A 12,937-nucleotide genomic window follows, 5' to 3' on the forward strand; every position below is an offset into this window, starting at 1 on the left:
ATCTGCAACTAACTCATTAGTCACTTTGCTTGCAAGGCTTCTTATGATGTGCATTACCGAGAGGGCCCAGAGATACCTCTCCGATACTCGGAGTGACAAATCCTAATCTCGATCTATGCCAACTCAACAAACACCTTTGGAGATACCTGTAGAGCATCTTTATAATCACGCAGTTACGTTGTGACGTTTGATAGCACACAAGGCATTCCTCCGGCATCCGGGAGTTGCATAATCTCATAGTCGAAGGAATATGTATTTGACATAAAGAAAGCAATAGCAATAAAACTGAACGATCAATATTCTAAGCTAACGGATGGGTCTTGTCCATCACATCATTCTCCTAATGATTTGATCCCGTTATCAAATGACAAAACATGTCTATGGTTAGGAAACCTTAACCATCTTTGATCAACGAGCTAGTCTAGTAGAGGCTTACTAGGGACACAATGTTTGTCTATGTATTCACACATGTATTTAGATTTCCGATCAATACAATTTAGCATGAATAATAAACATTTATCATGAATATGGAAATATAAAATAACAACTTTATTATTGCCCCTAGGGCATATTTCCTTCACCTGCGTGGGCGCCGGTTGCTCCATCCTTAGGAGCTCCCCTAGCGGACCGGCTCAATACCGTAGGTCCCTCTTCCTATGGGGTGCGTCGCTGTAGGTCACCTTGCACCTAGTTTTTCTATTTTCTATTTTCGTTCTTTCTTTGGTTTATCTATTTTTTTCATCTGTCTTCTTCAGTTTTATTTTTTCTCTTCATTATACTTGGTTTTCTTTGTTTTCTTGCCGGTTTTCTTTGGTATTCTTTTTTCTTTATACTTTGGGTTTGCTTTCTTTCATTTTGTTTTCTTCCGTTTCTTCAATTTGATTTTGCTTATTTGTCAGTTTTTATCGGGTTTTCGGTTTATGCAATAAAAGAGTGCAGGAGCGAGAGAGTGGGATTGTATCATAATGATCAAAGGGGTTTGCTTCCCTGGAAGATCAGATCAACATGGTAGCGTTGCTCCTCGGATAGGTACTCGGTGCCATTCGCAGGGGCAGAACCTCTGAGAAGAACATTACCGGAGAGGCAATCAATACACAATATGATGCATGATCATGATATGACAAGAATGCTATGGATTGTGCTAATGCATCTAGCAACAATTTAAATGAAGTCCAAGGGTTCAAATACAACTCCATGTTTAAGCATTTTTATTTGTTTTCACTTATACAATAGTTATAAGTTGCTTTGACATGCATGAAATGTTACAGATGGAAAGTTTGGATTTTTTCTGATCATTATATATATATATATAACTTATTTCATTCTGTGCTACGGTTTATTTTCTGTGAATTTTTGAAATAAATAAATAATTTAGACTTATTTAAACTCCAGAAAAGCTATTATGACATCAGCGTTGCATAAAGCATTTCGCCAGCAAGTCAACTAAGTCAGCCAGGTCAAACCTGACCAGTGGGCCCACTGGCCAGTGACACAGTTAGTTAACCAGTGCAATTAGTATTTATTTTGTCATTAACTCATAATTAACTGGAGGCCGGGCCCACCTATCATAGATTTCGAGTAGTCTAACAGTGGTCAAACCGGCCGGCGATTAGCTGTCGGCTAGGTCAGCAATGGCAGATCGCGTCGGAAATCCACCACAGGGCACCGTTGCACATTTTTTCGTATATAGTAGGAATATTTTGTAGTTCTCAATAAACAATTATCAAATACATGATTATTATTTTTTGCAAAATATATGTTTTCATGTCCACTTTTTAATACACATTTGTACATTTTTTATACATCTAAATGATTTTTATATATGTTTTAACATTTTTAAATACATGATTTCCAAAAAAAATTAAACACATGTTTTGAATATTTTCTCGAATAGTTGTTAATGTTTTTTTAAATACACGATAATTTTTTTGAATGATAAAAACATTCTTTTGAACTATGAAAACATGGTTTTTAAGTGTCATGAACACATTTTTTAAACTAGTGAACGTTTTTTTAAATGTAACGTCCATTTTTTTATATGCTCGGAACATTTTTTTGAATTCCATGAAAACATGACATACTTTTTCTCAACACGTGACACTTTAAATGGTATAAACAATTTTGGTATACTTACAAACATTTTTTATACATGTTTAGTGTTTTTTTAAATGCAAGATCAATATTTCTAAAAACATTTATATCGAATATTTGGAAATATAAACAAAAGTACAAAAATAAGAAAAGAAGGAAACAAAAATGTGAAGAAAACGGAAGGGAAAGAGAAAAAACAGTCATAGTGTCATCATGACATGTTAATGATGCCATATGTGGTTACTGGTCCGGCCCAACACTGACTCCCTGAGGTGAGGCTAGCCAGTGTCTCGCAACGAGCGGGACATAGCCACGCCCGAGACAATATACCTGCCCTAGTAACCTAACTTCTATGATACGTGTGAGGGTTTCTCGTTTCTGCCGCCATAAGACAAAGTTTGGTCCTCTCTCCTCCAGCTGTCATCTTGACTGAGAGGTGGAGGCCTCAAATCTTCAAGAGTTCTATGTTCCGTTTCAATATCTAGTGATCATCGTAGTTTTTAAGAACAAAATTATTGTCATCCGCTTTGTGGTGCCATGAATTTAGAGAGTTTGTGCCCTCACAAATTTGATTATTCGGACCTAATGCGTTTATATTAGTGTGTCAAGCTTTTCTTTGTTGGTTTGATTCTTCATGAGGTGAAATCTTTCATGACACCATGGTGAAGACATTGTGATTTGACGGGCAGTCTAGAGGATCATCCCCGACCCAAGTAGGTCATTGATCTAGGTTTTCCATCTTTTTGGATGAGCAACTCTAGGCGTTTTCAAAAACCTTTATTGATAATGTTTGTGCGGGTGATATAGAGACAACATTGTTGCTCTAGTTCAATTGCGGTCTTCTTTATTCAAGTCTTAGCAGTTTTTTTTTAGCAGAGATTGATACCAAGAGAAAGGTGTGTCCAAGAGATTTCATTGTAATTTTCAGTTATAGAAGTTACTTTGTACACCTTGGTTCAAATCAGTGTATATGTAATTGCTATGAGTATGAAATAAAATACATGTTCTTGGAAAAAAGAAATAAAATAAAGGTGTTCCTTAAAAATAAAAATGAAACCGCGCCCGAGACTGGACGTGGAACGAGGAGGACGACGAGCCACAAGTCCCACACGGCAGCCGGCCACCAAGCAAAAATATCCTCTGAAAACCAAGCCAACCTGCAGTTGCAGCCGAGCAAGCACAGCAGCGTCGTCGACCACCATCGAGCCGTACTCCATGGCTGCCGTGACCACCGCCTCCCTCTGCCCCGGCCTCGGCAGGCCCCGCCGAGGCCACGCGAAGCCGCCGAGAACAACGGCCTGCCATTGCCTCCCTGCTCGGAGGGCGGAGGAGGGGGTGAATCGGCGGGACGCCCTGCTCGGCGTCCTCCTCTCCGCCACTGCCGCGTCGTCAGCGCCGCTGCTCGTCCCCGCCGAGGCCTTCGCCGAAACCGCCGGTAATGCCAAACACCGCTTCCCGTTTCTCCGGCCATGTCTGATGGTGTGTGCTGATTCCGTGGAATTTCGTTTGGTTTTAAGAGGCGCAGGAGGGGTTCACCGCGTACGAGGACGAGGCCAACAAGTTCACCCTCGTGATTCCACAAGGTGCTTCACCTTTGTAGTGAAAAGATGGGAAGAATTCAGCCAAAATACGGTCTTTTTGGCTCTTATAAACTGTGCGCGGCAGAATCAGAGTCCGCAAGGCGATGAGCAATTCGGTCGATTTTCCTTTCCGTGCAGGCTGGCAGGTCGGCGCAGGTGAACGCAGCGGCTTCAAGAACGTGACGGCGTTCTTCCCCGAGCAAAACCCCAACTCCAGCGGTACGTACGCACGCACCCTTCCATCGCCCGACCACCAATCCACCATACCCATTCCTCTCAAAATCATGAGCCTCTCTGCATTCTTCAGTCAGCGTCGTGATCACCGGGATCGGGCCGGACTTCACCAGCCTCAAGTCCTTCGGTAACGTCGACGAGTTCGCCGAAAACCTGGTACGTGCTCTCACCTGTTTCAGAATCTTCAGTGAACTGCACAGATGTCTATCTACAAGTATGCATGGTTGTCTCTGAATTCCTGCTCGTGTGTCATGGCCAATTGATGTACTCTCTGTCACCGAGCAGGTGACCGGCCTGGACAGGAGCTGGCAGAGGCCGGCGGGGCTCGCAGCGAAGCTCATCGACTCCAAGGCATCAAACGGCCTGTACTACATCGAGTACACGCTGCAGAACCCCGGCGAGAAGCGCCGCCACATCGTCTCCGCCATTGGGATGGCATTCAACGGCTGGTACAATCGGCTGTACACGGTGACAGGGCAGGTACTTCCATCTTCTCCTCTGCTCAGGTCAACCAACCAACATCACTCCACTCACATTTATTTGTCCACGTTGGTGTGTCGCACAGTACATCGACGACGACGAGGAGTCAGCCATATACAAGCCTGAGATAGAGAAGGTGACATCTTCTTGGATTGAATCTACCTCCTGCTAGCTTGGGCTTGCTGGAGCACTGACTGATTTCTTTTATGTATGCATCTATATTTGCAGTCTGTAAAGTCGTTCAAGTTCACATGAAATGCCTCCAAAAGGAAGTTCAGGTGAGAACAAGTATAGAGTGACAGAGAAGAGAGAGTATACAAAGCTAGTAGCTCCTGATGTTAAGTTCAATTAGTGAGTATGTATATGTTTGTCGAATTTACCGGAAAGAAAAGATGAACACCAGATGTTCGAAGACTTCGATGGTGTAGCTTGGCTGAGAACAGCATTGGCAGCATGAGTGTGAGATAGAGCATGAGAGTATCATTGGTTCTAAGAAAATTGCTAGAACTTGGTTATAAGGAAACTAAAATTGCTCTGATGTAAACTTCCTAGCACCTATTTTTGGGCCCATGTGTTAGTTTTTTTTTTCATCTACCTTTCTCTCATAATCTGGATCATCTTGGGTCTCTCGTATAGTCAACTCTTCTAGAACCTGGGTATAGTACTGGAACCAATTCCAGCCTCTTTATTTTCTTTGCACCTCACTCCATAGTGGGCAACATCAACTATAGTTGGTGCTAAGATTTCTAGCAATTTCTATGATAAAGTCTTAAACATGTATAAAATAGAATATATTTCACAATTTACAAGAAAATTACTAGAACTCGTTTAACAAAACATATAAAATTGAATACATGTTCACAACTCGGTTATAATGTTTAGAACGCCAGCTCCGACTCACCGGCGGGAGGTAACCAACTTAGCAGGAATCTGAGCTGACGTTCTAAACATTATGAAACTATGATAAGGTGAACTTGTTAACATACATTCAATTTTATACATGTTTTGAACATAATCTGAAATTAAAGCTTAAAATCTCATGTCTTCTAATACAAGACCTTTATGATTTGCAAGAAACTCATACTCCCTCCGTCCCAAAACAAGTGTCTCAACTGGGGAAGTAGAATCTTACTACAATTTCACGGGAACATCAACCACTTTTCAAGGAAAGACATTGGAGAAAAAAAAAGGTATGAATGTGCATGGAATCATACCAAACTAGTCTTGCGTGCATGGTCTATCTTGTCCCCTCACCCCTCACCCCCGCCACTCAATCACTTTGTATGTTGGGTCACATGGTTCACTCCCTTTTCAATCACTATCTTGCGGATCAACCAATGTCTCGCGGATCTCCTAGCCAGTTTCTAACACCTCCTGCGACCCCCTCAGCTGCAAAAATCACATGGTTCACTACCTTTTACATCACTTGCATTGTTGCCTACTTCGTGTGACATATTCTCGACTTATTCGGGGTCTTTACTCATTTCTTGAACATTTATTTTTCGCGAATACGCGTTGGGGCGTATCATTCCATTGATAGAAGAGCGAGAGAATACAGTGTTGGTATCCCGGAGAGCCGTACGGAGAGAGGCGGCACTTGGGTGACCGGTGAGCCGGAGAGGGGGGTTTGCTAATCCCCAATTACATAGATCAAGTTACAGGGATGATTCTATCTAATCCTTTGGCGCCTGCCCTCGCCCATTGCTTGGCCTTGGTCTTGATCGTGTCCAGTAGATCGCCATTGGAGGGATGAAGGCCATCGAATATGATGCCATTCCGATGCTTCTAGATGGCCCAGGCTGTGATTATAGCAAGTGGGGCAAAGCCCTTGCGGAGGCAGGAGGGGGCCGCGAGGGTACTGGCAGACCACCATTCAAAGAATTCTGTCATGCCGTCCAGCGGCGCAATCGGTAGTCTGCACCAAGATAGGATCTCATGCCAAGTGATGCGTGAGAACACACAACCAGCAAGGATATGATGCAGAGTTTCATCTTCTTGGGAGCAGAACTGGCAGACGGCGGGGTGCGGCAGACCTCGGCGCGCTAAGCGATCGGTCGTCCAGCACTGGTTTTGCGAGGCAAGCCAGAGAAAGAACTTGACGTTGAGAGGTGCCCAGCTGCACCAAATAAGCTGCCAGAAGGGCGCAGTCGTGGAGCCAACGAACAGGGCAGTGTAGCATGAACTGGCAGTGTAAGTACCCTTCGATGTCCATCGCCAGGTGAGGGTGTCCGGGGTGGTAGAGAGGGAGACCATCTGAATACAGCGCCATAGATCGATGTACTCGAGCGTTGCCAGCGGGCCCAGGCCGCCGGCAATGTCGGAGATCCAACTCTGATCATGGAGGCCATCGCATACAAGGCGCGTGCATTTCCGTCGGCACTAAACCATTGCAACGATACAGAGAAATCTCGGAGATCGACTGCCCATCCAACCAGTGAACGATCCAGAATCTGCAAGTTCGGCCGTCACCGAGCGTCCAAGCTGTGGAAGCTCGGAACACTTGCTGAACCTCGGGGTCATGTGGCAGATGCAGGTGTCGCCATGGTTGCTCGGGGTCCGTGGCCTGCAACCACAGCCACCTAGTGTGCAGCGCGATGCCGACGCGGTGTAGATCACGCACGCCCAGGCCGCCCAACTCGATCGTACGACAGACCTTGGCCCAACTAACAAGGCAGTAGCCGGCGCACGCATCCTTGCATCCCTGCCAGAGGAAGTCCCAGATAATGCGCGTGACCCTCTTTAAGATTGGTCTAGACACAACCATTGCCATGAGGATGTGCACCGGCATAGCAGTGAGGACATGCCACAGAAGCGCCAGCCGTTCACCACGGTTAAGCAGCGATGCCCTCCATGTAGCAAGCTTGAGGAGGAGCTTATCGAGCAGGGGCATCAAGTTCGAAGAGGAGGCCTTGTGCGCGGATAGTGGCACCCAAGATATTTGATCGGGAATTGTGTGATGGGGCAGGAGAGCGTTGCAGCAATAGTGGCCAGCATCTCGGGAGGGCACTGGATTGGCGTCGCCGAGCACTTGGCGAAGTTGGTGCGAAGGCCGGAGGCCTTGCCAAAGGTGTCGAGGAGCTTGTGGATGGTGCGCAGCTCGGCCGGGTCCGGGTGGCAGAACAAGACCACATCGTCAGCAAAGAGGGAGATGCTGGAGGCCGCATGCCTTGTAGTGAGTCAGCTCATGACGCCGTTGCAGAGAGCGTGCTGGAGTAGAGTGTTAAGAGTGTCGATGACGATGGCGAATAGCATAGGGGAAATGGGGTCGCCTTGACGCAAGCCTTGCTCATGTTGGATTGGGGGCCCTGGAGTGCATTGACAAGCACGCGCGTGGAAGCGGCAGAGAGCAGCATGCAGACCCAAGCGCACCAACGCCGCCCAGAGCCCAAGTGTGACAGTGTCTCGAGGAGGAAGGGCCAGGAGACAGTGTCAAACGCGCAGGCGATGTCGAGCTTGAGGAGGACTCGAGGAGCTTTGAGATTGTGCAGCAGCCTCGCCGTTTGCTGAACTAGCAGAAAGTTATCATGGACGCCACGCTAATGAAGGTGCTTTGGTTGGTTGACACTAGGCTTGCCATCTTCAGAGCAAGGCGTAGCGAGAGGACCTTGGCGAAGAGCTTAGCAAAAATGTGTATCAAGCTGATGGGGCGATAGTCAAACAAGCTTGAAGCATCGGCCTTCTTGGGGAGGAGAGTGATTAGAGCTTGGTTCAACTTCTGGAGGCCGTCAAAAGCTGCGCATATATCCCCCTTGATGGTGCCCCAGCATGCCCGAAGGAACTCGGCAGTGAAACCGTCTGGGTCGGGCACTTTGCCAAGTGGAAGTGACTTGGCAGCAGCCCAAATCTCTTCTTCAGTGAACAGCCAGTCGAGCTCAGCCAGTTCAAAGCGACGAGGATCCAGGGCATCAAGGTTGAGGCTGAATTCACGTGCAATGGCACGGCCAATGATGGATGTGAAGTGTTCGAAGGCTGCCCGCACCATGGTTTCGTCCTCGGACACCGTTACGTCCCCAACTCGCAGACTGGAAATGACGTTTTTCTTACACGGTAGGCTGCATGGATTTTGAAGGACGCAGTGCTGGTGTCGCCATCTTTGAGCCAGCAGAAGCGAGCGCGCTCACGGGCGATCGAGTGTTCGAGCGAGGCAAGCCCTAGGTAGGCGCGCTTTAGCGCGCGCCGGAGCCAGGCTTCCGAGGGGGTCAGCTAGCGAGAATCCTGCGCGGTGTCAAACCAGAGAATGAGCTCACAAGCGAGCATGACCTGAGTAGAGATGTGCCCGAGGGTATGTGCGCTCCATCCCTGCAGCTGGTGGGCGGTGGCTTTTAGGCGGAAGGGATCGGCATCTGAGGCGACATAGTTCCAAGCCTCGTCGACGAGCTGATGAAAGCCATCCAACTTGACCCAAAACCTCTCGAAGTGAAATCGCCGTTTCGTTGGGGTGTGAGGAGAGCAGTCAAGGAGTAGCGGATAGTGATCTGACACCGTAGAGGCAAGGCAGCGCAATGAGCATCGCGGGTACAAGAGCTCCCAAGAAGTGGTGCATAGGATGCGATCGTTCTTGACTAGAGTGGGTTGGCTTGCTCATTGGACCAAGTGTAACGCCGGCCATGAAGGTAGATGTGCCAAGTCGGAGATGAGACGGCAGAAACAGTTCATCATGCAAAGATTAATCATGTCATTGCTCTTGTCGTCCTTAGACGCAATCATGTTAAAGTCCCCTCCAAGGATCCAGGGGCCAGCCATCGTGGATCGAAGGTCTTGAAGCTCAACGAGGAACTCGAGCTTATCCGCATCAGCTTGGGGCCCATAGACTCCCGTAATCCACCAAGGGGGGCCACCCGAGGCCATCATCACAGTAGCGGAAACGTGGTAGGTTCCAATGGTACAGTTAGAGAGGGAAACGTGGTGCGCACACCAAGCAAGGATGTTGCCACCTCTTGTCCCATCCGCGGGGAGCCAGTAGTAATCCCTAAACTCGGCGCCCAGAGTCTGCATAACATTGTCTGGCGAGAGCAGGGAGAGTTTCATTTCTTGGAGGCAGATGATCGACGATGCAGTGGTGGCAACCAAGCGGACAGTCGTACGCCTGGCCCTGCTGTTAAGGCCGCATACATTCCAGAAGATTATCTTGAAGTCGTGCAACATAAGGAAAGGTTGGGGCGCACTGAACACGGCAAAGCCGGATGATCAGACTACAGCGATGCGAGGCGATGGCGGCACAATGCTCGCGAGCATCTCGAGGGGTACGCGCCAACCATAAAAATCTGCAAAAGCCCGCACAACATCCGCCGCCAAGGGTTCCTCAAATAGCTTGGTGTAGCGCTGGATGATGGTGGTGGAGATAGCCTCGTCCTCTTTTAGCAGGCCCAGGCGGAGGAGCAAAAGTCGCTTAACCTTATTCTCGGAGTCAAGGCCTCGATCGGCGGCGGCAATGGACCCGCTCCGCCTAGGCGTGAAATTGGGTGGGACTATGCCCCGCTTGTGCCGAGCAGTAGGAGTGGCGAGGATAGGTGCCAAAGTGGAGCGGATGGACTCAATGTAGCCTTTGGATCCTAGTGCAGCTGGGGCGGTAGGTGGAGGGCCGCACATGGCCTGCATGCCCATGAGACGCGCAGAACTAGTCACTGGCGGTGAATGCAGGGGCGTGGGCGTGGTGGGGATCGTGCAGGGCCCAGGCGAGCAGGCCGGATCTTCCTCGGGCGCCGGGGAGGAAAGGACTGTTGGGGATCATAGCAGAAATTAAAAAATTTCTACGCATCACCAAGATCAATCTATGGAGTAACTAGGAACGAGAGAGAGGAGAGTGCATCTTCATACCGTTGAAGATCGCGAGACGGAAGCGTTGCAAGAACGCGGATGAGGGAGTCGTACTCGTAGCGATTCAGATCGCGGTAGATTCCGATCCTAGCGCCGAACAACGGCACCTCCGCGTTCAACACACGTGCAGCACGGTGACGTCTCCCACACCTTGATCCAGCAAGGAGGAGGGAGAGGTTCAGGAAGAGGGCTCCAACAGCAGCACGACGGCGTGGTGGTGATGGAGTGGCAGTTCTCCGGCAGGGCTTCGCCAAGCTCACGCGGAGGAGGAGAGGTGTTGGGGAGGGGAGGGGCTGCGCCTTGGATGTGGTGCTGCAACCCTCCCCTCACCCCTCTATTTATAGGGAGAAGGGGGAAGGGGGCCGGCCCCTCTAGATGAGATCTAGAGGGGGGCGGCGGCCAAGGGGGAGGGGGCTTGCCCCCCAAGCAAGGGGGGCGCCCCTCTTTAGGGTTCCCCCCAACCCTAGGCGCATGGGCCCTAGGGGGGTTGGCGCCCAGCCCACTTAGGGGCTGGTTCCCTTCCACCTACAGCCCATAAGGCCCTCCGGGGCAGGTAGACCCTCCCGGTGGACCCCCGGAACCCCTTCGGTGGCCCCGGTACAATACCGACATACCCCCGAACACTTCCGGTGACCATATGATGACTTCCCATATATAAATCTTCACCTCCGGACCATTCCGGAACTCCTCGTGACGTCCGGGATCTCATCCAGGACTCCAAACAACATTCGGTAATCACATACAAACCTTCCTTATAACCCTAGCATCATCGAACCTTAAGTGTGTAGACCCTACGGGTTCGGGAATCATGCAGACATGACCGAGACACCTCTCTAGCCAATAACCAACAGCGGGATCTGGATACCCATGTTGGCTCCCACATGTTCCACGATGATCTCATCGGATGAACCACGATGTCGAGGATTCAAGCAATCCCGTATACAATTCCCTTTGTCAATCGGTACGCTACTTGCCCGAGATTCGATCATCGGTATCCCAATACCTCGTTCAATCTCGTTACCGGCAAGTCACTTTACTCGTTCCGTAATGCATGATCCCGTGACTAACTACTTAGTCACATTGAGCTCATTATGATGATGCATTACCGAGTGGGCCCAGAGATACCTCTCCGTCATACGGAGTGACAAATCCCAGTCTCGATCCGTGCCGACCCAATAGACACTTTCGGAGATACCTGTAGTGCACCTTTATAGCCACCCAGTTACGTTGTGACGTTTGGTACACCCAAAGCATTCCTACGGTATCCGGGAGTTGCACGATCTCATGGTCTAAGGAAATGATACTTGACATTAGAAAAGCTTTAGCAAACGAACTAGACGATCTAGTGCTATGCTTAGGATTGGGTCTTGTCCATCACATCATTCTCCTAATGATGTGATCCCGTTATCAATGACATCCAATGTCCATGGTCAGGAAACCGTAACCATCTATTGATCAACGAGCTAGTCAACTAGAGGCTCACTAGGGACATGTTATGGTCTATGTGTTCACACATGTATTACGATTTCCGGATAACACAATTATAGCATGAACAATAGACAATTATCATGAACAAGGAAATATAATAATAACCATTTTATTATTGCCTCTAGGGCATATTTCTAACAGTCTCCCACTTGCACTAGAGTCAATAATCTAGTTACATTGTGATGAATCGTACACCCATGGAGTTCTGGTGTTGATCATGTTTCGCCCGTGGAAGAGGTTTAGTCAACGGATCTGCGACATTCAAATCCGTATGCACTTTACAAATATCTATGTCTCCATTTTGAACATTTTCACGAATGGAGTTGAAGCGACGCTTGATGTGCCTCGTCTTCTTGTGAAACCTGGGCTCCTTGGCAAGGGCAATAGCTCCAGTGTTGTCACAGAAGAGAGTCATCGGCCCCGATGCATTGGAAATAACTCCTAGGTCGGCAATGAACTCCTTCATCCAGATTGCTTCATGTGCTGCCTCCGAGGCTGCCATGTACTCCGCTTCACATGTAGATCCCGCCACGACGCTTTGCTTGAAACTGCACCAGCTGACTGCCCCACCATTCAAACCATACACGTATCCGGTCTGTGACTTAGAGTCATCCAGATCTGTGTCGAAGCTAGCATCGACGTAACCCTTTACGACGAGCTCTTCGTCACCTCCATAAACGAGAAACATATCATTAGTCCTTTTCAGGTGCTTCAGGATGTTCTTGACCGCTGTCCAGTGTTCCATGCCGGGATTACTTTGGTACCTTCCTACCAAACTTACGGCAAGGTTTACATCAGGTTTGGTACACAGCATGGCACACATAATAGACCCTATGGCGAGGCATAGGGGACGACACTCATCTTTTCTCTATCTTCTGCCGTGGTCGGGCATTGAGCCGTGCTCAATTTCACACCTTACAATACAGGAAAGAACCCCTTCTTGGACTGATCCATATTGAACTTCTTCAATATCTTGTCAAGGTATGTGCTTTGTGAAAGACCTATGAGGCGTCTCGATCTATCTCTATAGATCTTGATGCCTAATATGTAAGTAGCTTCTCCAAGGTCCTTCATTGAAAAACACTTATTCAAGTAGGCCTTTATGCTTTCCAAGAATTCTATATTATTTCCCATCAATAGTATGTCATCCACATATAATATGAGAAATGCTACAGAGCTCCCACTCACTTTCTTGTAAACACAGGCTTCTGCATAAGTCTGTGTAAACCCAAACACTTTGATCATCT

The 12,937-nt window shown here is 48.3% G+C and overlaps 1 pseudogene across 1 annotated transcript; it reads left to right on the forward strand.

Annotated features, from left to right (window-relative positions):
- The first annotated feature begins 3,092 nt into the window (after positions 1–3,092).
- On the forward strand, positions 3,093–4,977 carry LOC123171048 (psbP domain-containing protein 3, chloroplastic-like; annotated as a pseudogene). Its single transcript, XR_006485265.1, has 7 exons — positions 3,093–3,526; positions 3,609–3,674; positions 3,810–3,890; positions 3,979–4,061; positions 4,191–4,385; positions 4,471–4,521; positions 4,614–4,977. The product of XR_006485265.1 is annotated as a psbP domain-containing protein 3, chloroplastic-like (transcript).
- Positions 4,978–12,937: the final 7,960 nt, after the last annotated feature.

This window comes from Triticum aestivum, chromosome 7D, assembly GCF_018294505.1.
Source record: "Triticum aestivum cultivar Chinese Spring chromosome 7D, IWGSC CS RefSeq v2.1, whole genome shotgun sequence".
NCBI classification, from domain to species: Eukaryota; Viridiplantae; Streptophyta; class Magnoliopsida; order Poales; family Poaceae; genus Triticum; species Triticum aestivum.